General features: G+C 38.4%; 1 long non-coding RNA gene across 1 annotated transcript in view; it reads right to left on the reverse strand.

The window, feature by feature from the left end:
* The window catches only part of LOC129456839 (uncharacterized), a 49,903-nt gene extending 27,835 nt beyond the window's left edge, over positions 1–22,068 (reverse strand). Inside the window, exon 1 of the long non-coding RNA XR_008648969.1 lies at positions 21,935–22,068. This is a non-coding gene — a long non-coding RNA (uncharacterized LOC129456839). The remainder of the gene's footprint in view (positions 1–21,934) is intronic.
* Positions 22,069–26,372: the final 4,304 nt, after the last annotated feature.

Genomic DNA, 26,372 nt, shown 5'->3' on the forward strand with positions numbered 1-26,372 from the left:
TTGCAGTCTTTAGATCTGGTGGTATTTAGAAAGCAGAATATTAAACTGTATTGGTTTCATTGTTGTTATGAAACTAAAACTACACTGCCATCTGTCAGTCAGCCAATATGTGCTATCTTTGATTCTGAACCAGTATTTTTTTTTTTTTTTTTTAAGGAATAACACCACCTTTGCTAACAATGTATAAAAAAAAAAAAACAGTCACCCCCCCTAATCCACTTTAACCAGGGACATTTGCAGGTAGGTCCTTTATATTAACATCGGACAAAGCCTCAAATGAAGATAAAAGCAGCTGGAATTATAAAGAGCAGTGAGTTCATACACGTTTTAGCAGTAAAATCGTTTAGATTGGAGATTGGATCCTTATACCTTGTATTTTCTGTGGTGTACACCTCGCTCAATATGCATGCTGCACTCATAATAAATAAACAGATGACAAATGTGATGTGTAAAAAGAGACACTGATGAAGCATTGTGAATAACAGATCTTACAGTATTTACAGTTTTTCCTGCTTGTATTGTATTTTAAACAGAGCACCCATGAAAAAGAGACCCAAGTGCTCTCATTGGGTTCCCCCGTGTAAATAAAGATAGATAAATAAATGAATAAATAAATCAGTAAATAAATAAATAAAGTAAGGGATCATTATGAAACTCCTGCTTGTGTTGTTAACATTTTGCATATATTAATTCAATTGCAGGTGTTTTTACTTTGAAATACTTTGAAATTTCTTACTGTGAGTGTGCTCATCTCTCCACAGATCTGACCTGCAACTTGGCCTGGTGACATCCTCTACTTCTCTCCATTAAATCTTATACTTTTGAACAATCCAGGCAAAGCAAGGACATCTCCAGGGAGACAGTGGATGGTTGACCCTCCACCAGAAAAGCTGTATAGTGTACCATTAAAGTAACCCTGGAGTCAGCTAACAAATTTTTTTGATCAACTAAAGACTTTTCCTGCCGATCGATTAGTTGACAAAAAAAGGGGTGTGGCAAAATCACTCAGTGCACTCACAAGAACTAAATACTAAATAAAAACAGATTAAACTTGAATCCTGAGTTTAATCTGCCTTTCTATCTGCCTGAAAGCACCACAACACACGTATACTATTATTGCACATTTCACACTCTTCTTTGTTCCTGTGGGAGTACCTCGTTAGCACGCCCAGCCTCACACACAATGGGCTAGCCTTTTCAAACGCCTTGAGCTGACAGACGTGGTATTTCAGCCTAAGGACTCGAAAAGGGAGGAGAAGTGAGAGGTTAATTGGGTGAAGGTGCCATTGTTAATTGACTCCGCTGGACGTCTCCAAGTTTTACCACCCAGTCAACGCAGTACATGTTATTACAGTGACAAGAAGGTCACGGCCTTGGAAAAGTAATGACAACTATTTGAAAATTATGTAAGCGAAGGAGCTGCTGTACTAGGTAAAGCAGTGATAATCTTAGACCTTGCATTTCTAAAATATAAATATATAGTCCTGGCAGAGTCCTGGCTTAGTCTTGCTTCAGTCCTGATTCAGATCTGATCTTCTCTTTAGTTCTTGGTTAGTCCTGGTTCAAACAGCTCACTGCATGTCTCCATAGTTTCCAGAGTAAACATGATTGACACATGCAGTGAACTCCGCACATTGCCGCTGATAGAGTGCTAATCCTCCATGCGCATATTTAATCACGTATTTAGCATCTCTCTTGGTTTGCAGACTTAGCGAGCCGTTTCTCTGTTATCACTGACTCAGTTTGGACTGTTTAAAAACTCAGATGGATGGAGATGGACTCATCTCTCTTCATGTCCAGTGCACAGACCCAGCAGACCCGCCCCCTCATGTGTGTATGACAGAGAGAGTTTGGAAAAGGTGACCACAGCGGCTCACAGACCAGAGCTGGTCCTGTGTTTTTGACTGATACATGTGATCTATCTACGTTAATGAGCAGCAAAATAATTCATCACTATCCAGTATTTTTTGAGTTAACAACATAAAAGGCAGTACTAGAATTTATCATGCAGCTCAGTCTAGACTTGTAACAACAAAAAATCAGCATCCAGATACTAATAAAACAAGTATTAAAACTATTTATTGGAACTTGAATCAATTCTGAAAACTGTAAATGGCACAATTTTGACCTTTCCTGACTAGTTTGAGATGACTAGTTTAAGATCACAAGGTAATATTAAAGACAACATTTAAATCACATATTTGGTTATCTAATGCTAGCTTTAATGTTTTTTGAGAGTGACAACAGGACAAATCAGCTCACCTGTTGTAGCTCTAACTTTATCAGTTCTTTACAGTCAAACAGTGTGAAAACAAAGCTCAAATTAAAGTCTAACTTGGGTAACAGTGCTTCAGACAGAACAGTGCCTCCAGTTAGGTTAACGTTATCCTTTATTGTGCCCTTGGGGAAATTTGTCCTCTGCATTTGACCCATCCTTCAATGCTGCTGTCAATCTGTCTAACCAGAGCTTCAGACACAGCAGTGAAAAGTGTCAACTGACCCAAAACTAACACCAAAAACTGTTGATATAAAACTGTGCTGTAACTCCACTTTCATGAAACATTTAAGAACTAGTGGGGGGTCCTCCTTCCAAATGAGCGCTCCGGGTGGGTTGTGTGATACCCAAAGACAATACCCGCATATGCACATGTTACAGATGATGCTGTGGATTGGTTTTGATCAAGTCAAGCTCTAGTTGGCCTGACCTGATTATGCGCTCACGTCAGCTCACTGAAGTCCCAGCTTTTGATAAATGAGTGGAGTTTTCAGGCCACACCACAGCTCTTTGATTAATATTCTTTTCATCTAAGTGTGACGACCAAAGCTTTGAGGGCCCTTCGAGGAAATGACATTTTACAAAATATTTGCAGTGTGTTCTATTGTGACTGAAGCGTGCAAATGTCACCACACAGCCTCAGACAAGACTGTACTGATAGCATCGTAAGGACAGCATGAGGAATATAAACAAGGCAATTTAACAAAATCCTCTTGTTTGTTGACAGAGAACAGATGATATTATTCTTAGCTATAGGCATAATGCTGCTCTTGTCAAATGTTTTATCTTGAGTTAACTTGATCTCAATACGATTATGTTCACACTGGCATTGGTTCAGTGGTTTGGTAGAATGACATGACTGGGAGACACTGCCAAGAGGCTTATAGAATGAAATGCAATTGACTTATCTGTTCAATTCATAGACTTTATAAAGAAGTGGTCTAAGGGAGCGTGACGCTGCCCATAGCGTTCAGCTCCAGTTAAATGAAGCTCATCGATGCTAGCGGTTTTAAGGACGAATTTGGAGCCAAGTCCAATATTTGGAATTCGGACAATCAGTATCATAGCAACCAAAGAGCCAATCTGGAGTGAAGCTGTTGAAGGTAATGCACCTTCCACCTGCACTACGCTGTCAAACCTGTTGCTAACGCTAGCGGGCACAACCTTGGGGAAAGAAGGCGCCTGATTTGTCTGTTATTTATGTTCATATCTTGATTTACAGACACAATAGCAAAATAAAAATAAAAGGATCATGTAGAGCGGGTTAATGCGAACATTTAAGACCAAAATGACGAGTCTGACAGCAGCAGTTACAGAGAGAGGTGTGACAGCTTTTCAATGTAAAGTGAATTGGAGCCAGAGATGATGGAGCCAGAAGAGCGTCCATGATCACTTTGTATTTGTAACGCAGCGGCAAGCAGGTTAGCTATGTCCATTTACATATACAGTCTATGATTCAATTCAATTCATCTTTTATCATGGAGTAGCATTTCATTCACGTTGCACAATATCGCAATCCAATCAAAACTGTAACGGAAGATTTAGGTAATGTTCACTGTAGACAACAAAAATATGACATCTGACTCTTCTCAAATGCACAAAATTCTTGACTTTGTTTAGCAGTTCAGATTTCAAACCACTTTATATTGTTAATGCTCCTGACGGGTTTAATATTAGCGCTCCAATCAGAATCCTACTATTAGTACATACTGTATATCACAAACCGAACACTCGTAGTACTTGTGAGATAAACCTCAAATTGACTTTGTAAAGAATTGTGCAGCCCTACTTTGTACCATCTCGAACACACAAAAGGTCAGTTGTGTTAAATGTTACTTCTCAAAACTGTGTAGGACATCGCACGCGCAGGACAAATGAACCCGCAGAAACATACTTGACGGTGCTTAATTGTTTTCCTCCCAATGCCGTGCCTTATATATATCACACAAGAAAAGACTGGCCACTTTCACTGCACAGGCTCAGCAGTGCTCCTTCTCCGGCACATTAACCAAGCTGTACTGAGCTCACCATAATCCTCTCCAAATGAATGCTCTTTTTGGCCAGTTGTTTTGGTTAACAGAAAATAGTGCTTTAACAGAACCCATGTGCAACCACAACATCTGCTAATATTCTGTTGTTTACAAATTCCATAGAGAATTTAATGAACAGTAAAGCGGACTCGACCTTCAGCTGCCGAGGTTTTAGTTTCACTGTGTAATGCCTTTTCAGGAAACCCATTCACAACTTACGCAGTGCATTAGTGCTGTCGCGATATGAACATTTCAAAACATAATTTCGATAATAAGGAATAGACTCGATACTCAATACCAATTCCGATACTGATAGCACATTTCTAATAAAAAACACTCTTTACTTAGACAATAGAATGTAAATTTCAACATTAAACGTAGTATTTTCTTTTATGTCTCTCGGCTGGCCTGGGAACGCCTTGGGGTCCCACCAGAGGAGCTGGCGGACGTGTCGAGGGCGAGGGAAGTCTGGGAGTCCCAGCTTAGACTGCTACCCCCGCGACCCAGCCCCAGAGAAGCGGAAGAAAATGGATGGATTTTGTTTTATATTATCATGTGGTCTTATATCCAATGTCTTATATGTTCTAATACAGCTCCAGATCATTCTAAAGGTGTTCAGAAAGGGTTCATTTCTGTCTGGTTGATGTGACTTTTTCAGTTTAGCTGCTTGTTCAAATAAGTATCTAGTTCCAATACTATTTTTAGTAGCGGATTTTCGATACTTTTCACAACCCTATACAGTGGTCCCTCACTATATCACGGTTCGCTTTTTGTGGCCTCGCTGTTTTGCTGATTTTGTTTTTGTGCAGTGTTGCATACTTTACAGTGTATGAACGTGCATTGTGTTCTGCGTCCTGATTGGCTGTTGGACTGTAGACCATTGTCCATCAGTCTCCTCCGTGCCGTGTCTCCTGTACAGTACAGAATGTGTTCAGACAAATTTACATAAATGTTGGATCGCAGTGTGACTCTAAAGTGCTGTGTGTTTGCAAGTTTTCTCCCCGACAAAACCCACAATGTCGATGAAATGTTCTGCACCGACGAAGGCGCCTACGAAGGTTTGAACTTTGAGAGAGTTTAAACAAGACAGAAATGTGACAAAATGTTAATGTCTGTGTGAGAAAAGTGTATAAAGTGTGTGGTGAGGGGTTTACAGATGCAAAACACATAGAATAATTGTAAAAATAAAGCCCCTGTGATAAACGAGGCGACCACTGTAGTACATTTTGTAATATTTCTTTTTAATAGATTTACACAAGTTTACATTCTAGACAGTGATATGAAGACAGTGAGTTAAGATATTTTTGTTCTTCTTTGTGAGATAGACTTTGGCATTTATGGATTGCTTGTACACAGTAAAAAGCATTTGACTTAAGGTTAAGTTTGACTGACCTGAACAAATTAAACGATCAATATACACCATGCAAAGACCTAATGTAACTACTGTATAATGCGTGGGAGCTTTTAGGCTGGACACAATTAATCAAAGTCCGATCAGGTTCATTAGAGCGTCTGTTATGATTACACTTAAGATTCATATGTACAGACCTTTAGTAATTTCGGTTGCAAAGAGCATAAAACATAATGTGAAAAAGAAACAACCAAAAGATGTACCAGAGCCACTAAGCAACATGTCCACCACGAACAACTTAAGTCCGCAATATCAGACCACTCCAAGGCTAAGGTCATACGCACAGAGAGCAACAACTACCATCGCTGTGTCAGAATCATGCCCAGTAGACAGTAAATTGGGATACTTACTCACAACTACAACTTTATCAGACCTGGGATACAGTTCTGAAGAAGTTGGACTGCAGATGGCGCTGTCATCCTACTCCAAGTGAGCTTCAAGTAAGAACACAATGTCAAAATCTTTTTAAGTCAACTGACCAGACACATCACAGCAACCTCACGAGACACATCTGAGGAAGGCGTCAGAGTGAAGCCAAAACGGTCAAGGTATGAAATAAATAGAGGTCTGTACATAAGAATCCTAGGTGTAACTATTAATCAAAGAACTTTACATAAGTTTTTTAATGCAAAGGCTAAAAACTACTGTCTCCAAATTAATCTTATTTTTTTACTGCTTATTCCATGGTGAGTTAGTCATTCGATATATGTCATGTGCCTTCTCTAGACCTGGCTTTCTGTCAGCAGCACAATGGAAGAACAGATGTTAAAAATGCTTATCATTAAAATGTGCTCACCGGAGTTGTATAAAATGCTTACCTGGATTTACATATGGATAATGATGCATCAGCTTAAAGCAGCAATGAGACAAAGAGAGATAGAAGTGAACAGAGGCGTAACTGCACTGCGGAGGTATGAGAATGTAAATTAGAACTATTAAGTATAACACTGCTGTCAGGAGATCAACAGCCAATATTTGACATTTTCTGACATTAAAGATTGTGACAAGGTTAACTGTGCCATATTAGATTAAAGACCTCTAGTCGAAGTCAGACTGATCAATACTACCACAATGTGTTAAGTGTTTCCATGTGGAGCAAGGGATTTGACCACCAAAGCTGTCAATGTCATTTGCAAAATATTTCTTACAGAGAGGGGATTATGCAAAATGGACTTTTTGGAGCATTCTACCATGTTATAACATTGTTCCCTCATCAAAAACATGCCTGAAGAGATTTTAAAATGTCATCCATGCGTGTTTGAGTAATCTAGAGCTCTAATGTCTTTGAGCATTGCAATTCTGTTCAATGCTCGTCACCCATCCTCTAGCACTACAATCATTCAAAAGCATAAAACAAAACAATACACTACAACTTCACAAACCTGATGCTATCTGTACTAGATTCATTCATTACACTCAGAGCATCAAAAACAAAAGTGAATGTTAATACGTAGTACATTTTGAAAACCATAAACCTTTGTAATAATCGTGATCTACATATGTTTTCTGTTAGCAATTAATACTTCATAGAATTCAAATACTCCCTCCCTGAATATTTAGCATCATAGTAAAAATACTTAATCATGATGGAAAGTTAATACTGAACTTGGCCTGTGCCACCTTCCATCTTTGAGTGGTTTATTGAAAGAGAAAAACAAATAAAAAACTTTGCCATCAAATTTGAATCAATCAACAAATTCTGCAAGGTCTCAGAAGTTTTTTGCAGACAGTGTTGCAGAGACACATGAAAGTAATCCAAGGCAGGTACTGTGATGGTTTTATCTGTAGAGCTTTTAGATGTTCAGACAGCCATATGTGTGAGAAATTTAACCATGTTACCTATAATCAAGGCTAACTTGACAGCATGGAGTGTTTTTACTTTTAACTACAGATATTGTCATCTAGTTTGGTGTTCTTTTTCCTCTAATCAGTTCAAGCTACTTTTAGTTCAGACTTTGTTGATTCAAACCCACACTCATATCCTGTAGTGTTGAACATAATTGCAAAACTCTACAAATAGACCTTCAAATCCTAAACACGCACCTCTAATTTGAATGCTGCTGGCTCGCACTGTGCATGTAACGGTAATCCACCATCAATCCCAGGTTAAATCCTTTATGCTTCATGTGTCGACGCTAAAATAGATCAACAAATCCTCCCTCCATGACGATCTTATTTAAAATGTCCCATCTGTGCCTATTTCTATCATTATTGGTGCTACAAGTCAAGCAAAAACAAAAATACTGTGATAATTCTTACCAATATGGTCTAAATTGCATCCTATTTCTTCCAGGCAAGTTTAATATCTAATTTTTGAAGGCACGTTTGCAGTCTCCGTGCTGCAGTGAGTGGGTGAGCTGTTTTATCTGAGTGTACATGTCCCGTGGTAAGAACAAGCTTTATCTATGACTTTGAGCATAATCAGTGAAATGTCATCCCCGAATCATATTTTCAGAGTGTCTAAACCTGTGATTGCCTCCCAGTGCTGCAGTCTTGTGTGAGGAGAGCTATTTTTGGTGCAAAGAAGTTCGGTGTCTCAGGCAGAAGACGATTCGGTGGGGCTTTTTACTGGCAAGGTTGAGAGGTGGTTGTGTACAATGGCTTCAAAGAACGTGGGGGAGAAGTAATTTAATGCAAGCAAGAAATGGCTCGAAGGAAAAAAGTTATTTAATTATGAAGTTAAATTCGAACCAAGAAGACCCTTAACTTTATCCTACGTCCTGTCGGTCGTCAGGCACCACTAGCATTCTTATTCAAACCAGCCACGTGTAGCGTAGCAAGATTTCTGTATCTATTAATCTAATCTATTTTGGCACAATTGATTTCTTTGAGATCATACACAGAGACAATGCAGACACACTCATACTTTGAAATGGAAAAACTAGTGAATGGCGACCAAACCTAATGGAACCATCACCATAGTCTGAATAGAGACACTGAAGACGAAGGTGCAGACCAGAAACCAATGAAGCCTCAATCCAACAACAGCAACAGAAGAAGTCAAAGTCTTTCTTCAAAAAAACAATGTTTTGTATAGTTTGGGATGCATATTAATTAGTGGAAGGCAAGTAGCATACATTTTAACTCTTGCATGGTGATTTTTTTAGGCAATAATATTCAGTGTATTGTTTCTTGTTCATACAACTTCCTTTGCAACCCAAACATTCCCCAACAGTCTCCTCATCTTCACCTCAGCTTCTCCATCTCCTCTTCTCGCCTTGTGTGTGTAGACCCAGGGTGGGATATTTTCGTATGGCAAATCAATCATTCTCTCATTTCACTGCATTAGTGACATTTCAGTTCAACTGAACTAGAAAGAAATGATAAAAGGACAGCTGCAAAAATTATTAATGGATAGAATTGTGCAAACGTTTGCATGATGACACTTTTATTTTTCAAAGCGAATCTTGACAACCCAAGCATTGACAAGAGAGTTGGGTTGAATCAGACATATAATCCCACTTTAAACTGGTGTATATGTTTTCCCTGAAATATTTATTTTTTTAACCTTTCCCTTATGCTTCAATCTTTACAATAGCTCCTGTTTTTAACAGTATGCAAGATGCCACCTATATTTACACAACTGTGCAGCTCAGCAACAGAAGCTAAACCATTGTGTATTGTTGAAGAATAAGCCTTATTTTTCATTATCTTTTGACCACAGCAGATGGACGACTAAGGATCTGCACCACACAACTGTTTGTATTGCACAATAGCTGTAAAGAAATATTGTTCTGTGCAGGATTGATACCAACTTAAAAACTCAAGCATCAGAAAAGTAACAATTTTTTGGACAAATAGTTTTTTTGTGCTGAAACAGGTTTCTCAAAGCTTCTTGTGTTTGAATCTGATGCTGGTCAAAGAAATACATCTTTTCCACTTTTGGATGGACAACCACAAACATTCCAAGTTTGTAGGAGTTGTAAATGTCCAGGAAGACCTTGTATACATTTGAAAATCAAATATGTCAACAGCATTTTTATATCAATCAATAAAAATGTTTAAAAACCTATTAATTGTGCCATAAAAGAGGCACTCTGAACTGACTACACAACTGCCTGGGATAATCCCATTCTTCCATATAGTTGTTATCCCACAATGAGCCCATAGTGTGCATCCAATGAAATGCATAGCCAATATTACACAATGTGCCTAATGCTTTTACAAAATCTGCATTTACAATGTGCATAACACAATTTTATTGAACTAGAAGGAATAAAAATCAGGTTCAGGGCTTTTAATATTGACTAAAGGAGTCAATACTCACACAGACCAAAATACAATCATAAATAACTGTGTCCTCATATATATATATATATATATATATATATATATATATATATATATATATATATATATATATATATATATATATATATATACACACACACACACCCATACACACATATACTGTATATACATATATTTAACAAACACTGTCACCCAGTTTAAGTTCCAGATTGGATTGCATTGGATGGAGCATTTCTGTGGAGATTGCATGTTCTCATTTTGTCTCTTCTCAAATGTCAGCCCCCATAACTGTGGTGCAGAACTCCTACAGCAGATTCATGTAAACTTTGTTGTTCAACTTAAGCACAAATAAAGCACTTTTCCCACTCAAACTGGACGTCAGTGGTGAAACAAGATGAGTACAATGTACATGTAAGACACCTTTCTGTATTTACATTTTACTGCTAAATGTTAAATTCATCATTGATAAACTTGGAATTTTATTCATACTATAAACAACACACCATCCAACTTTGAATATGCAGGTCAAATTGATTCCACAGAAATCACTGACATTTACTGTCACTGAACTTTGAAATATGTTGATCTAAAATAAAAATAAGATGCGGTAGAGCCTCATAATACTTTCTGGATGCATTAGTGGGCTTACATTACCCCCATCATTCCTACATTACCCCAGCAAATAGTGAAAAGACTATGAGCTCACTTCAAACCAGGGAGCAGTTGGAGTTTAGTTATTCTTCCATTGTTGTGAAATGGGGTCAGTCTCTTGGTCCACAGTAGAGGCACCTCCTGAGCTGCCCTTAGCGCCGTGTTGTGAAGAGGCCAATGTGTGTGGGAAGAAAATCATTTTAGAAAACACACTTGCTGTTCCAAAAACGTGTTTTCTGCAGATAATGTATTTATTTTCTTTATTTTGTGGAATTGTAAAGAGTGAGTAGTCTGCTACCTCAGCATCCTCCTGCCTACCTTTTCCTTAGCACTCCTCTGTACACAAAATATCTCAATCTTAGCTCGGCCAGCCCAAATTTTTCTGAGTTCAGCGTGATTGACAGGCAGAATAAATACAAAAAATAAAGAAACGCAGACAAATAAAAATAGGAGAAAAAAACATGTCCGCACCTACTAAGCGTGCTGGATATTAAACTATGGTAATTCACACCATTTCTCCTTGTTTAATTTCAACAGACCTGTGTTTGTTTCAGGCCAAATATTAATTTATGCTAATAAAAAAAAATCACTCAGCAAACATGTGGACACTTGCAGCTTGCCTCACAAATTATACATGAAAATATTCTGCATTTCCGAAAAGAATATACAGTCAGCTGCCAATAAGAAGTTAAAAATGTTCACTCAAGTGCAGATGCCAAAATGTAAGATGGATGTGTGGTTATTAAGGCAGCAGCAGAGTCAGCTCATTAGATGGACTTAAAGTGAAGGCCAAGTGAATATTATTCAAGTTCAGCGACCTTCCTGAATCATGCATTCAGAGGGCACTGTAAAAATAATATTGGTATAATTACAGATTTTCAGTTTGTGTGTGTTTGACCAGAAGGAGCTGTAGTCTGATAAGATACATTTTCATCTTTGTCACCGCACTGATACCAGACATATCTACTGGAATGTTTAATGGATTCAGTATTGATTCCAAGTCTGTCGATGTTGGTCCAATATCACGATCAGCCATGTAGTTTAGCTAATTCAAGTCTTTCTTACTCACCTGACAGGCTGCTTAGACCAGTTTTTCTAAGCAGGGCTGAGAGGGCACTTAAGTCTTAAGGTAAATTGAAGGTACACCTCTACATTTGACCCATCCTTCAATGCCAATGGGGAAACCTGTCAGGAGCAGCGGGCAAACTTCACTGGTTGGTTAAAAAAAACTACAACTATTCCCACTGGAAAAAACTTTTATATTAAAAGGAGATATGGGTGAATTTTTTAAAGTCTGGGGACCTGCCCTGGAATACACTGGAGAGGATCTTGCTAATACGCTAATAAAAGCATGTATAAATGTAAAAACTATTAGTACTGAAACTAGTGTAGCATGAGCCCCAATTTTTCAAGTGTTGTGATTGCAGTCTTTGTTATTAGATAATATTAGATTCTGATTATACTGTGATATTGTGCAGGACAAGTATGTAGAGGCTTTAACAACGGAGCATGCACCTTCTGGGCTATGGGGATGCACTGGCCTTCCAAGGGGAATGCTGAACCCTCAAACACCCCCTGACACCCCCCTTGCCTCAGACTGACCACACCTCCTGCTGCCTGGTGAGGGCCGGAGGCGATCGATCCGAAGCAGAGACAAGGCATGAATACCAGAAACTGTGATGACGGAAGGCTGGGTGATAGTAGCTAGTAGAAAAATCCATTTATTAAAAGTTAACCCTGTAGTTCTGACCTCTGGCATGTTTTGCACTCAACTGAATTCTGATTTGAAAATAAATCACTTAGCAACACTTCAGAAAAATCACAATGACATAATGTGCAGAAATAGTGCATCCATATATTCTATCTGCAATATAACATCAACTCAAATCAGCACATACACAGTAAGGCTGGGTATCATTAAGATTTTGCTGATACATGTGCAGTTTAACAGCTCTGAAGGATCACAAGATATCTGCTAAATCACAACTGAGATACTAAAATGTTTGGTAAACCACCATCTGTGCAAAGCTAATATGAAATACACTTATTTTACTCATCAAAACAGTGAATCAAATGTCAAATGTTATGCATAAACACATTTTTTTTTTCCCTTTAAACAAGCAACAATTGTAGTGCTGTGACAGGATAATTTGGTAAAATATACAAAAAAAATTTAAGTAAAAAATTTATACAGGAGCCCAAAATGTTGATACTGTATCATTAAATTATATTGATATTTTGGTATTTTTGCACACCCCTAATACACAGGCAGATCATGACCACAGGATCTCTAATATGAATTTTGAATCAAAATATGCAGATGGACAAAATGTAGCCCTCGTACATTAATGAAGCTGTCCAAGGGTTTTTATCTAACAGACTTCAACCTCAGGATATATCTAGGATCAAAAGTTATTAAAAGAATTGACATAAGTCTCAGGGTGTGGTCATGATGAGCTCTTAACGGGACACAGTTCACTACAATCATCCCGTGTACTTCTCAAATTGCCTTTTTATGACCCAAATGAGTGAAAACCTCTGCAAAACCTGACTATTTAATAATTCTACACTATTTAATAATATTCAATGAGCCAACTTCGATCTGAGTTAACCTATTCCCAAATACACACAGTCCCCTCTCAGAAGACTGGTGTATGTAATTGCTATGCATAAAGACAATGAGCAGGCGCTGGATGCATGCTGCTTGTTCATATTTATATGCGGTTCTATTCCTGGCTAAAACTTTGCATGCAACGGTAACCCCCATGCAATCATTCCTCATCTCCATGCTTCAGCAGTGATACGTAGAATACATATATCCAGAAGGTATTGTGGCACCAAAGCATCATTACGTCCCCCCTCGCTGGCGTTGACTAACGAACTGCGTGTCTCTCACCTGGGTTCACACAAGATAAAAAAGAATACTCCACTAAAAGGACTTGACTCTTTCCAATCATTATTACCCCTTTCTGCTCTTGTTATCTGCTTTAAACATGTCTCTAGCAGCACGTTAGGTTTTCTGACTAACGGCTGACTCACGCTCCCCTCTCTCAGCTCTGCTCCGTGCGTGCAAACTTTACTTTACCTGGCAATTGTCAAACACAGAAAAAATGTGTCATCGAGGTTCAAAGAAGGTGCAGCTAAAAGACAATATATTTGAGATTATCCGATGCATTCAAATCAGCTAAAAGAAAAAAAATAGTTTGGATTATCTACTGTGGAAAACCATGAGGTAGTATTAAGGCTAAGATATGACAAAGAAATTCTATTAGATTTTCTTTTATTAAAAATTATTTCTATATTAATTTTAGCTTAATGTTACACAAAGAAATAGTCCAATTTCTTTCTCTGAAGTCTGAACTCCAAACAGCAGCTTTTACTGATACAACCCTCTCAATGAAAAAGAAAATTAGAAATGGCTGAACCTTGATCTCGATTCAAATTTGACTAATTGCTCATCCTTTGGTAGTATTAAAGTATGTTCAAAACACAGAATCTAGATGCATAATAATCAGCATTTGCAGACTTTTGTTAACCCAAGTATTAACCAGTGCCTCAACAATAACCGAGGGCAACCACAGGGCAGCGCAAGTGGACTCATCTGTAGATCTCTATCCAGGATCTGGCACAGTTGAATATGACTCGCTGACAAGGGCTATTTGAATATACATGATTAGCAAATTGCAAAAGGCTACAATTTTTTGAAGTAGTATAATTTCCTCCACAAAAAACTAAATATTCGGTCTTATTCTGCATAAAAGCTGCTAACCCTGTACTTTAGATTAGTACAAACATGTTCTGAAATGTATTAAAATATGAACAGATTTTAATTTTTAAACGTACATCACAAATCAAATCAGAAAAATTACAATTTCATTTTTTTTCCCCAAATCGTTCAGCCCTACCACTGACCTATCGAATCCAGGACATTCTTTACACGATGACAAATCTCTGGAACCTTAGTTTTGACATTTAACTGAAAACCCCAAATTGCTTCATTCATTTTTGCTATTTACTATTTCCCTGTAAAAAAAAAAAAAAAAAACACAACCCAGTTAGCAACAAGCAAATAATGAAATGCTTCTGATATGAGCCCGAGAGAGTGGAAAGAATTCAAAAGCATGCTGTGAGTTCTGGCCTGAATAGCATATATGAACTTCTGCCTGCTGTTTGTGCCAAAGTGGCCATTGCAAACCCAGTGGAAGCACAGAGCTTGGTGGTTTGCAATATTAACTTTGCAGAGAGTTTCAAGGTCCTATATTACACAAAAGTAACTCTTATGAGCTTTAAACCATGTTGCCTTCTCAAAAACATACCTGGAGTTGTGTTTTGTTTCATTCACACATGCTTCAGTAATCTTTTTTTATTAGTCTACCACATCTCCAAAGCTCAAAATGAAGCGGTTGTTTTCAAATTAGCAACTCCTTTTACCTTTAGTTCAACAGAGATTGGCAATTCCAGGCCTGAAATGATCCAAATGATTCTAGTGAAGGTGAGTTAAAAAAAACACAACAAACATATGTGAATGAAACTAATCTTTAGTTATGTTTGTGATGAGGAAACAACATTACGGCATTGATCAGAAAGTAGTGTAATATGGGCTCTTTCCGATTCAAATCGCAGACTATGTGATGCCTTTCTTTGTATAAGGCCCTACCTAAAGCATGTTAGCTAGGTCCTCCTGACCTATATCCTTGCTCGAGATGGGTCTTCAGTAGGGCTGTAGTCCTTTAGTCACTTAGTCAATTAATCTGTCAGTGGAGTCTTAGGCCCAATCCCAATTCTACCCCTCAGTCTTCGCCTTTGGCCTAGCCCTTGATTTTGCACGTTCACGAGAGACGAAGGGGTGACCCAGTTCTTTTTAGCAGTGAGGGGCAAGGCTAAGAAGGGCTGTACACCCCTTCAAACAGAGCAAATACAGATGTTCAATTTAAACCAAAGAGTAGAAGGAGTTTGAAGAAAAAAAGAAATGTGCTGGCACAATAAACTCACAAATGTCAGTAATCACTTTAATGAGGTCATTATAAGGTCATAGGATTGTTTTTCTGTGTTTTGTTCACTCTGCACCACTGTCATCTGCTCAAAGCGGAACAGCTGTATGTTTTGCAATGTGTCGTATCGAGCTGCATTCATCACAGCACACGATCCACCTGCTGCAGATGTGGACATTACAAACTTTACCTAATGGAGTGAAAGACCTAAGACGTTACAAGTTACTTTATTTCATATTTATGGTATATCACCACTTCTCAGAGGTCAAAGCACAGCAGCATGAGACAGCAGTAAGATGACAGTAAGAGCCCAGTGCAAGCAACAGGACAGTGCAGGGAACTGGGCCGAATTTACAGTGGGGATAGTAGCAGTCTGACAAGAGGACCGTGCAGGGGAACAGCTCTCTCTCTCTCTAGTGTAGGGCCGCAGAGAGCGGGGATACGAGAAAAGTGATCCGACACAGACGCAAGCACAGAGAAGACGTAGCAATGGAGCGGTGTCTTGTTATTTAGCATTTCAAATAAAAGAAGCCTATAACTACAGCATCAGTCTGTCACAAGCATCATATACAAATCACAGTAGGCTAATCATCAGGGACATGGAATGTCTCCTGACTGAGTTTGCACAACATCATTGCTGCAATATATCACAGGTCAAATGAAACTATTATTAAATTAATTGGCATAAAGATTATGAAATAATATAGGCCCATATTTTTATATATACACTCATAACACAGTAGGTCCTACTGCATTATACTAACCATAAAAGCCTAAATAACACCATATACATTTTCATTTGTTGTATATAAAAAAAAAATAAGTAGAGACAAAACTCCTGCCCCATTCCCAAGTGCTGTGTTTTCAGCCCTACCCCTTAGCCTTAATTTTGAAGATGTAGGGGAAGGGGGGGCTAGGGCTAAAGGGAAATGGTGCTTGAGCCTTAGTCGACCAAAATGTCTATTAGTTGACCAACTATTTTACTGGAATTACATATGGACAGACATGAGAAGGCATGGAGTGAATTCTTCAGAGTTTTACACTGTTAGAGTTGTAAAAGCCATCCCAGTGTCACTCTAGGACCCCTTTTAGCTGATTAATTGTTTCACAGGACATGTCTTTAGTCGACCAAGAATTTCTTTGGTCGATTACTACAGGCCTAGTCCTCAGACGTTGTAAACCTGACAGGTCAGTTGCTCTAATGTCATTGAAGAGGTTCCGGTGCAGTTATTTCACTCATTATCTTGTTAAATTGCCAGTTCAGTCTTATTTTTGTAAACTTTGCTCTTTCAAAAGATATTAACAAAAACAGTTAGACATAGCACAAACTGTCTATTGCCATTATTTTCTTTTTATTCTTTTGCTCCAAGAAAAACAAGAAACAAGCTACAACACAGCTTGGGTTACATCATGTTTGTGTTATAAAATGTAAGAATGAGCATCTGCTATCATTTCCATTTAAAAGCAGTGAATGAACCATTCCAATGACATAAGTACATAATGATCAACAAACTAACATTTTCCAGCACAATTGAAAGTAACATAGTTTTGAATAATAGCTCTGAGTTGCTGGAGGTCAAGTTGCCATTTCCATGCTTCTAAGTCCATTCATTTCTGTCATCAAATTTAATAGCCACTTTTACTTTCCTGAATTGAAATGGCTCCCATATCTGTCCAAATCGAAACACTTTCCACAAAATCGGTTTCACCTGAGCAAATCCAGTTCTTAATGTTAGAAGAGTGTTGGGTTTAGTGCTGCCTGACTGTTCAGGTTGATAACTCTCTGTTGTTCCAGTTGGGAGTATGCAATTTTGTGTTGTACTATGAGCAGAACTGGTTCGTTTTGGAGGTACCACTGGATTTTAAACTTTATTTATTCAATTTGTTTAATATTAATGTATTTAAATCATTCATTTGTTTATTTGATTGATTCGTTTATTTGATTGATTGAACGATTGACTGAAAGGGACATACAACAAATAGATGCATAAAATGGTCATTTCCATTCTTCAAGACCACACCTTTTTTTAACTTTTTGTTTCTTTTTATTTAAACTTAAACTCTTAGAAATCTATTATCTTTGACCAGAAGAAAGGGTGGAATCCAAGTAACGTGAGGTCAGTCCATGTATTATGTCTATATATCGCATGAGCATTGTCTTTGTGCTAGTTGGAATGGTTATTTTATTTTATTTTTTTATAATACTGTACGATTTGAGCAGTTGAGGGTCGAATAAGTAACTGCCACAGCTCATTATAGGCAAGGCAAGGCAAGGCAAGTTTATTTGTATAGCACAATTCGTACACAAGGTAATTCAAAGTGCTTTACAGAATAAGAAAGACATTAAAATCACACAAATCAAACATAAATAATCACAAATAATCATCATAAAATCAACATTAAAAGAGAAGAGTGCAGAATAAAAACCTGTCAGTCATATGCACAGCTAAACAGAACTGTTTTGAGTCTGGATTTAAACATTGTCAAAGTAGAGGCCTGTCTCACATCTTCAGGAAGACTGTTCCAAGTTTTAGCTGCATAAAATTTAAACGCTGATTCCCCATGTTTAGTCCTGACTCTGGGCACCAGCAGGAGGCCGATCCCTGAAGTCCTCAAATTGCGAGATGGTTCATATGGCACTAACATGTCGGAGATATACTTTGGACTTAGGCCATGGAGAGACTTATACACAAGCAGAGCTGCTTTAAAGTCTATTCTTTGAGCTACAGGAAGCCAGTGCAGAGACCTGAGCACAGGACTTATGTGCTCATACTTCCTGGTTCTAGTCAGGACCCGAGCAGCAGCGTTCTGGATGTACTGCAGCTGTGTTAAGGCTCGTTTGGAGAGGCCAGTGAGCAGGCCGTTACAGTAGTCTAACCTACTGGAGACAAATGCATGGATAAGTCTCTCTAAGTCTGGCTTTGACAGTATACCTTTGATTTTTGCAATGTTTTTTAGGTGGTAAAAAGCTGCAGATGTTATTGATTTGATGTGGCTGTTAAAGTTCAAGTCTGAGTCCATTATTACCCCTAGATTTCTAGCCTGATTTGAAGGTTTTAGAGAGAGAGAGACTGGAGGTGACTGCTGACACTTTCTCTATGTTTCTGTGGGCCAAAGATGATAACTTCAGTCTTGTCTGAGTTTAGCAGAAGAAAGTTGTTTTGCATCCACACACTGATCTGTTACTGATCTGTTATACATACAAACTCATTAGCATTTAAGTTCTTCTTTATAGCAGATACTGTACATTTAGGGTTATTGTGTCACTGCTATAAATTAGTTTCAATATTATCATTTATCATCTATATCGCATTTCAAGACTTGTTCTCTTGGCAGGCTCATATTCACCAAGAATATATCTGATAGTAGCCGTTTCTATTCCAGTGTCACCACTATTGCCAAAACAGACATCAGGAGGGCTTTTAACAGATCAGATTTTCCTATATGATGTGGGTTTAACAAAGAAGTCCGAATATAGCACAGCAATTTACATTCACGCACGCACTCCCCCTGCAGCCCTCACGCATCATTACTATCATCACAAACATAATATCCATTTGGCATAGCTGCTCACTACATCAACTAACCAAGATAAATTTGCTTGACCAACACAAATGTAATTACTGCTAGATGCAACAGCTTTTAGTTAATTCATGGGGCAGACCTAACAGATGACACATTGGACATCCAGTTTAATGATAGCGTTCCATTTAAATAAGCCAAGGCACAGTGAGCCAAAATTGGAGTTTGGCAGGAGTTCTCTTAATTCAAGTGGCAGTCCCAGCAGCGCCTGAGTACATAAATAACGACTTGTAAACTTTTGCACTTTGTCAACTTCACTCTTTTAAGTCCCCCTCATTTGCCTGGCTCCTTAGATCTTTGTTACGCTCCGGTGCTTGCTTTTTGTGCCCATTGCCTTTCAGTGCGTCCTAAAGGAAGAGTGCTGTCTGGATCACTGCTACGTGGCACCATTAGCAAACACAAATCTCTTTTTTTTCTCTCCAGCATCAGGCCGGGACGATATTCTGCAGCGCATGGCAATTTCATGGACTTGTCACAGATAAATCTATATGCCAGGCTGACCGTGAATCTAGCACATAGTATGAAGAACGAACACGAGGCTGTGCAGTGTACCTGGAGTTACTAAAAAGCAGCATCATGTTATGAAAGGATGCAAGTGAATCAACGTACAAGACAACACAGAATCACTTTACACATGAAAAGTGTAAGGTAAATATTTAATAATCATTAGTCATTTCCCATTCTGTACATTAAAGTGTCACATTTTTATAAAGCACTTTTCCACCTCTGAGGTATTCAAAGTGCGTTACACCGCTAACTGTCCAACCTCAATTATTCAACACATGAAGCCATTGTGAGTTTGTTTGATGGGGCACTAAGGAACTTTTCTGGTGAGTGCCCACCATCTGCTTGTCTCCATCCAGATGATACTGTTTACCTGGCATCTTCCACAGTATGTCCTTTAAGTCCTCTATATTAAATGTATTCTATTACAGGTGTATTTATTGTCTGTTAGTATAAGCAGGATCGCCTCTCCACAGATCAGTGACCTTACTTGCTTGTTTCCATGGAGATTGACAGTTAAAAGTCATTCGTATTGTGAAAAGTTCCAGGCAAAGCATCTCATTTAATTTTAGTTCAGACAGGCAGATGACAGACTACACCTTAAACTTTGCTCTTAAATTGTGATTAAAACAAATTGCTACTTTCTGTGTTTATATGCAATGTTCAACCAAAGACCCAATCCTCAAATATTATCACAAAACAAGGAAGAGCAGAACTGTGGCCATCGACAAACTACCGCTACTCCCAACCTTTCCAACTTTTAAACTGTGCCTGTGGGTACACTTTAAAACTCCACTGTCTCTCCACCTGTGTCTTGTGCGTTACACAGTTGTGAGGCGGCATCCTTAACCTTCACTATAATGAGCCTTTAGTTTCTTTTCTGAGTCGACTTTCACCCCGCACACGCCGCTCTCAATCATCAGATGCTATCCCACTGCGCAGTCCGTGACAATGGGCTGCCTATAGAGCAGAACATGGGAAGAATATCAATGGATTCTTCACATGGGCCCTACCTCCTCCCTCCTCCTCCTCTCATCTCCCAAATGTGCAGGAAAGTGACCCTCACTTGTACACTGACGAACAAGTAGTCTAAAGAAGTATTCCCAGCATGCTCTAAAGGGTAAACCTGTAGCTTTTCAAAAAACAAAATCACATAATTGAATCATAAGAGAAACTTCAGACTATGAGATCATGGACGCTATATTGCGCAACTATGGTTCAATACATTTCATCTCTCCAAATGACTTCTTGTAAAAAGCTCTCAAATAAATGAAAATTTTAAATGTGTATCATGTTAGTAGAGATGAGACTGCAATCTGTTATAAAGCCCATGGTAGACAGAAATCAATACATGCATTTACCTGGTTACTTATATGGAAGCAGACTTGTACAGTGAACTCAAATGGAGCTATTCCAAACCTTGTAGGACCACACAAAATGAGAGTTAGTAAAAGTGGACTGTGACCTTCCGGAGAGCACTGAAGCGTCAAAACTCAGTCAGTTTAATATCAGATATCCTGTGGTCTGTTTTCCTGGGCTGCTGGCATTATTTACCAAGCAAGACTGGTTCAATTTTGTGCGTAAAGATCCGTTTTCTTGCCATTTGACCGTGCCAACCTGATATTAAAATGTAAACTGTGATGGCTGGTTACACTGACAATATACTTGAGACGTATCCCCTGTGATTTTCGCTCAAATGTGGCGTTTAACTGGTTTATTGATTTATTTATGTATAGCTACTGGCTGAGGCTGCGTTATTCTATCATTTATTAAAGGGGGAGATGCAAAAAGCACGTGGCACAGGCTTCAGGGAGCAAAATGATAGCGCTGTCCAAGCAATCCACAGTGACACGTGCGTTGTAAATAGTCCCACTTTGAAGTATCGCGTTAGGATAATTGCTTTTGCGAAATTTGACTCGTGTAATCAAATCAAGGCAGCTCTAATAGAATTTCGCTTTGAACTGATGCCTGCGCAGAGTCGACACGCTTCTTTCTTAACCTCACAGGGTATTAAATGAAAAGTAAAAGTACAATTTTGATAAAGCCACCCAAGAACACTGTGAAATATGTCTCCAGCACTGTCGCTCTCCAAGTGGCGCCTATTGGATCATGTCATTACCCGCGTCTGAATGCGCACCGCGGGACCACAGTGTAACAGGGCTCCCATCGCCATCCACTACACTTCATTCAGTTTCACATCAGTCACAGGAAGGGAAAAGTACAAGAAGGGAAGGCTTACCTTATCCGTGCTGCATTCCAAGTGCAGCGGAGGTCGTTGCGCATAAGGATGGAGTAAGGAGAAGTAGGTTGACTGAGACGCCTAATCCTGTTCTTATTGTCCAGCAGACCACGTCAAAACCAGTGTAATCTTCAAGTGTCCCAATCCTCAGCGCGCATATATCAACAGTAGTGGATCAAAAACAAACGCTGGCACAAAAAGCGCGCGGTAACTGCCAACTTCACTGTATTCCCTCAAACGCAATCAAAAGATATGTGCTTTTTCATGTTGATAAAGTCCAGTAAGTGAAGTGTTTTCTCGGTTACGCGTCGCTGACAGGTGGCAAGTGCAACCACCAGCGGAAAAGCCTCGCTCATCATCCAGCGGGAGGATGTGGAGACTGCCAAAGCCATAGAGCGACTCTGTGGGAAGATTAACCCGTGAGTTATGTAGGTTTTTTTTTTTTTTTTCAAACCCAATCTGCCCGTTTCTCTTTCCTTGCGCTCTGGCGCCACCCAAAGCTAGACTGCACCGAGACGCGGGACAAGTCCTCATCCAACCATAGACTGGATATATACTTCTACTTTATACGATCTATACTCCAAACTCAGACCCCTCAAAGTTTTCAGTCTGTTACTATCAAGGCCAATGTGTATGAGCTTTCACTGAAAAAAAGTTAAATAAATAATAAATGTTTTAAGATGAGAAGCACTTTATTATTATTATTATTATTATTATTATTATTATTATTATTATTATTATTATTATTATTATTATTATGTATTTATTATATATATATATATATATATATATATATATATATATATATATATATATATATATATATATATATATATATATATATATATATATATATATATTAAAACTAGTAATTTATTGTACAATCAAATAAATAATAGCGCACTGGGCAACTGGCCAGGAGCAGTGCAGCACCAGGGGCCCTTCTCCGGATGTTGAGCTGTGATGGAAGTAAAAACATTGTATTTACAAAGTTCTTTATCCGCCTAAATATTCCAAATGTATTGAACTGTAACATCAACAAGACTTTTGGCAGTCACACCGTGCACACTTTTTATATGGAAAATTCAAAACTGCGCTCAGTCCACTTGTGCTGATAAACAAACTCGGAGGCAGTCTCTCCAGTGCACAGGCTGTAAACATGTTTGCTCCACTTGTGAAGTCACCTCGGAGTTTATGGATTTTCTCTGCTTGTGTGAGCTTCCCACAAGAATTTCAGAGTCTGGCAATTTTGCAGTTTTGATACAGACCTGGAGTATGTACCTTTCCACTTCTACGGTTCACATTTTCAATGCTTTTATTTTGATGAACAGAGTCTAGCTCAACTTCTTAAACGAAGAATAAGGTTACTTGACCAGGATGTATGAAAACACGCAGGTAGCTACATCCACACTTGAATCTGAGAGCAACAGTTCACCTAATAAATGTTTGTTATTTATCTGTGTCTTTCCATGTTCTCCTGACATGATCACTAATGAAGGTGAAGAGTGGGGTTGAGTTCAACAATATCGTCTTCTTTCAAACCTTTTCTAAGCATTTAATAATAATAATAATAATAATAATAAAACTCATTTTCATTGAACACCACCAATCAGCATCAGAGCATGTTGCTGCTTTTGTGGGCGTGCCTCTTCAGTGGTCACTGTATGCCCGCTGAATGTGTGTCCAAGTGATCAACTCAAACAGGTAAGCAACTCAAATTACCTAATGACGCCTTATCAAATACAGATATCTGTATTTGCTTCTTTCATGCTTATTTCAGTAATCCTGTACTCTAGGTCCTCTTCTACAGAGCGCTCAGAAATCACTTTAAAACTGTCTCCAGATAGTTACGCAACAGGAAGAATATGGAAGTCTAGTTGTACAGATTTCTGCAACAATCGAAACTCTTATTGTTGTTCTCAGGTAAAAGAAGTTATTTATTTTTCTCTGTTCTGATTTGAGAGACCCATAAATTAGTGTCTGTGGTTGGACCATCCCAAGTCCCAAAGAGGTTTTTCACTCTCTGTGGTCCAGACCCTTCTGGATTCAAACAAAATGTTCACGGGACTGATTGGTCAGACAAACAACTGTGTGATAGTTATGTTAGCATGCTGGTAACATTACTATATGTGCTTGCTTTGTTGTATTTTTTCATCATAAGGAATGGCTTTTGGTGTTAGCAGAGAGAGCTCAAATGTACATCTCATTGCTTGGCCATACGTCTTTTTTGATTGAAGTTCTAAACATAAAGTACAAGGTGACAAAAATAATGTCTAGGTGCCAATAATGACCAAAACAAATCACGGTATGTCTTTTTTAATAGGCCCATGAAAACTCAATGAGACAAATTAGCTTCGTTACAGTATTTGTAGCATCATGTAGTTATGTTATAATACATGTTGGGTTTTTTTGTTTTGTTTTTTTTCCAGCCATGTCTTGATTCATCCCACTTAACATAAGCTAACCTAACACTGAAGGTGAAACTGCAAGCTTTAGTAAATTCCCTTATAAACAACTTTAGTTCTGACAGTGTACTGCTTTTACCGGGGCGCAGTTCTGCATACGCCAACACATACCTTTTATCTATCATTGGGCAAGATCTGCACTTGTTTGTCTTATTTGTTTCTTCCACTTACGCAAATCCTGCAAAACCACGAAGGAGGCCATGTGGAGTTTGAAAGCTTTCAAGAAATGTCAATAATGCATATATTTGTGTGGGCAGGCTCAATCATCAGGCATAATCGTTTCTATGAAGATGCAAAAGTTCGGACTTGCATGCTTTTGTCAAGTAGAGATTGGAGTCAAGAGTTTATTTGAAAAGCTATATTTTTTAAAGTAAGATATCAGCTCTTATCGCGGTGGAATAGCTGCAGAAGCCCTAGAGAGTGCCAGGATGATGATGTTCAGCTCCCATGACTCCCTATGCAGTGCAATAAATAGCCTAGATGTTGCCATTTAGTCTCTCTGTACTTTGGGGAAGAGATGGAAGATGACAGCTTACTTTTTCAGCCTGTCAGTTACTATGGTTTTCACACTCCTGGAAATGACTTTTTTGAGTGCGTACTGCGTATTACCTGAATGTTAATAACTTTTGATCAATCATAATTTTGTTTCTTGCATTGGAGAAATTGTAGAAAGTGATTACATATAAATATACTTTGTTTTTGTTTTTTTAATGTGAGAACAAGATTTCTGGAAGGCTTTAATTGAAAAGAGATTTGTTTGAGCCCAAACTAATTTCACTATTCAAGTACTAGAGAAAGGATTTTTAATTAAAACACCATATTTGGAAGTTGTTCAGAGTGTAATAGCTGAGTAATCATATGTCGCCATGTGCTATCCAAAGGTCAGATTGGGAGACTTGACTCATTTAGCAAAGTTGATTTCTGAATCTGAACAACACCCAGGGCTGTTTGCTGCTGTAGGGGTCTTATGCAAAACGGTTGGGTCCTGGTCTTAATAAACAGGGTTCATTCTATGGTCCAGTGTAATCAGAAAGTATATTGCTCTACAAACACGCAACAAGGAAGAGTTTTTGGAAACCTATTACCTATTAAACCTATTACTGACTCCTTTTTTTTTGGGATCCCATTGTGCATTGTCCTTTTGTGATCCACATCCTCTCACTGTGGCAGCTGCTGGATCAGCTTTGGGGGAAACCATTAGTGGCTGGCGAGGCCTGTGAGCATTTGTGCCAGAAACAAATGCTTATAGTGACAATATGAGGATAATATTTAACTGAGGACTAAAAATCACCTTGTATATACTGTATATGTGAAATGTGTTTGAGGCTTCTTGAATTTCTACTGTGACCAAAATGAAACATTATTTGGGAAATGTATTTGAAGGTAAGGTGAAGTGTGTGCACCTGAAGCATAATCATGAAATGACAAAACTGGAACTGTAGCTTCTACTTTCACAGTTTTAAAAAAGGTGTTACAGTCATAACTGAACCTCCAATAGAGAACAAATGGACATTTTTCTCATTCTCAGTACACGGATAGGCCTAGTGTGAAAGCTCAGAACCTCCAGAACTGACTCACTGAGCTGCAGAGGCTGCAGTCCAAAGGAGAGACTCGTGTGAGCCTCATACTGTTTTCTGGTTCTTGAGAAGCAAAACATTGAATTATAACATAAACGGTACAGCCATCATGTCCAATGTTTTTTGTAGCTAAGACTAAATCAGCATTACAATTGTCACCATTGAAAGCTTTGATTTAAATGTCTACCTTATATCAGACACAGTTTGGTAATATTCATGGAATTTTAAAGAGCTAAGAAGAAAGCCTTATGCTTTTTGATATAGATTTTTTCATAGATGTGAAAAACAGCCCCTTTTAGTGACAGTAATGCTTTACACTTGGTAGAGTAGCTCTTTGGAGAGTTGTGAAAGTGGCAATTAAAAGGCTTGTTTTTCCGCCTCATAAAACTTGTGAAT

This window comes from Periophthalmus magnuspinnatus, chromosome 15 (assembly GCF_009829125.3).
Source record: "Periophthalmus magnuspinnatus isolate fPerMag1 chromosome 15, fPerMag1.2.pri, whole genome shotgun sequence".
Lineage (NCBI taxonomy): Eukaryota > Metazoa > Chordata > Actinopteri > Gobiiformes > Gobiidae > Periophthalmus > Periophthalmus magnuspinnatus.